Source organism: Pundamilia nyererei, unplaced genomic scaffold (assembly GCF_000239375.1).
Source record: "Pundamilia nyererei isolate P.nyererei 1_Seehausen unplaced genomic scaffold, PunNye1.0 scaffold00125, whole genome shotgun sequence".
NCBI classification, from domain to species: domain Eukaryota; kingdom Metazoa; phylum Chordata; class Actinopteri; order Cichliformes; family Cichlidae; genus Pundamilia; species Pundamilia nyererei.
The window spans coordinates 199,896-202,667 of NW_005187526.1; positions in this window are offsets into that span (position 1 = coordinate 199,896).

Consider the following 2,772-nt stretch of genomic DNA (forward strand, 5'->3'; position numbering starts at 1 on the left):
AGCGGTCTAATAATTCCCACCTCGATCTGCAACAACACCAAAGACTATTAAATCACAGATGCACTGGTGCCGATATCCCGATGTAAGGCAACTGCAAGAGACATTTTTTGTGCAGATTTTACACTTCATACTCTGATAATACTTTTCATAAATAAAGATCGTTCACTTTTTCACTTGTGTATCGTTACTTCAGTGTACTGGGAGTGGATAGTACTTCCTCCACCTTTGCAGGTTTCTAATAGCTGACTAAACCAAACATGGAATGAAAAATGAGACTTAAGGATTGATCTAGAAAGTGCGATCTGCTTTCATCGAGACAGAAGATCTAAAGAGACTTGTTGAGGAACAAGTTACGGGCAATAGTTCATCTGCTACAAAAGCGGCACATTAAACCCAACCATGCGAGTGAAAAATGAACCAAAAGCAGCCTGTTCTGATGAAAAGCAGAAGGTGAATAATTGGCAGATGATAGTCTTTTATCACAAATAATTTAGCACAAAACCGCCCCAGTAATCCTGAACAAAGTCTTAACGTCATTTGCTATTACAAACATCAAGCTTGCTCACCAACGTTAATTAAATCCAGGGAGGTGTATGTGTGTGCTGTCGGAGATAGCATTCAAGACCGATCAAGCTTGCAGAGTGAGGAGGCACCTATATTATCACCTAAATCAGATACCCTGCACAGAAAATGGGCCTTTTCCAACACGTGTACACACACACACACACACACACACACAAATAAAACTGACTGCCCTCTAATCCCAAGATGCTGACATCTAAAGCCATCCAAATGCAAAGACATGTTGCTGAATACATTAGCTTTAAAAGGCACTCCTGCACAGTGAGAGGAAATACTATAAGAAATAATCAAATAATACAGACTACAAAAAACAAGGAATCACAGTCAACAGAGGATGATACTGAGGCAGTCAATGAGATCCTGCTGAATGATGATAATGATAGACTAAATAGGATTATACCCACAGCACTACATTCCCATGCAAACACAGATGGATCCCACAAGCGAAAAGAGAAAGTCTGTAATTTTGCAATATTGTAATCAGCAGAGAGTGGTTGTTTGTCCTTTCTAGGCTCTTGTTAAGCTTTCCAAATCCTGCAGAGCTGCTGTGAGAGGGTGTCAAGGATCTGCAGAGGCCCACAAGATGATCTATAATACCGTCATATAGAGCACTTTTTTTGGTTTTCATAAAACCCTAAAAGCAGAATGAGAATGCAGTGCATGAAAGAAACTGTAAAGACCCAATCTGTTCAGGCAGTCTCATGAGTTTGCACACTCATGTTAAGCTCCAATTGTTGGGCAAAAAAAACGTGATGAAATATTAATGTTCTGCCTGCTTGGGGAAAAATATGGCAGTGAAAGATCTTATTTAGGTGTAAACAGTTCCAGTGCTGCCTGTGGCCATTATATTTCCAAACAAGTGCTGCAATACAATACAGTGAGTAGGAAATTGCATCCAATGCTCCTAAATGTATTTCAAATTGGAACTAAGGCCCGGTATCTTCAACAAGATGGCCAGTAAATGATGCTGGAAAGAACGAAAGCTAAAACGATGGTAGTGGCACGAGCTGGGGGAGAAGTAGATGCTGTCAAAGCTTTCACTAGATTCAACAGAGCGGCAACTTATAAGTTTGTGCTGCGATGGAAAACTTCAAACAGCACAAATCAATAATGCTCTATTTTTCTTGTGGATTGATTTGACAGCTTAGTCACAAACAATTTACCTGCATCAAACCTTTTTTATGTGCAAAATCTCTCGTGACAAAGACCTAACTGATGGTATACCACTAAGAATTCGCCCAAGAAAAGGCAGCTTTTTCCCTGCAGGCACTATCGCCTTCATTAGACATGCTGCCATGTGTGAGACCAAACCTTCAGCTCTTAATCAATAAAACCAGGGATGCTGGGCAAGGCCACAGCTTTAACACTGGCTTTGTGTTCTGCCAGACAGAGCTGTTAATGATGTCGCCACTGAATTGATAAAAGGAGATTCGGGAGGTGGAGGTGCTCTGTGTTGAGAGATCATACGTGCTTTTTTCATCGGCTCGGAGATCATAGTTCCCACATACAACAGTGATGATTAGTAAACAGCAAGAGATGTTTCAGTCGGGAGATATTGGTGAGGGTTGAATGTCATAAATCTGTTGATGGCATTTATCATGAACACTACATGAATGGATGTGTCTGATCAGTGGGAACAGACTCAGCAATCAATTGTGACCTTTTACATCAGGGCATCGATGTGCATGTGTAACATACCATCATACATCTGCGCAAAAATAACAACAGAGGGCATTCAGGACGCGTACAAGGTTTCTCTCTAGTTCAAAAAGGGCTATTTCAGCCTAACATGAGCAGACAGCCTCGAGATTTTGGAAACCCAGTTCATTTTACTCATCATGATAGTTTCTTCTCAGTCTGTTATTTTGGTGTCTTCTGTGATGCTGATGGAGCTTTAGAAATTTGATGCACTAGAAACTGAAGGCCTTACTTTGGCTTTCTCAGTTTGGGCCTTGAGAATTCTTACAAAATCGGAAAGTGAATTTTAGGGTGTGTGCATTTATCTAGTTAGCAAGACAAAAACGAGTCACATGAAATGAGGCTGGAGCTATAGCAGTCATAAAAATCAGGACATATTTATGGCTATTTTGGCCATTTAAAGATTTTTGTTTGTTTGGGGTTTTTTTTGTTCATTTATGTTAGCTGAATGGTGTGTGTGTGTGTGTGTGTGTGTGTGTGTGTGTGTGTGTG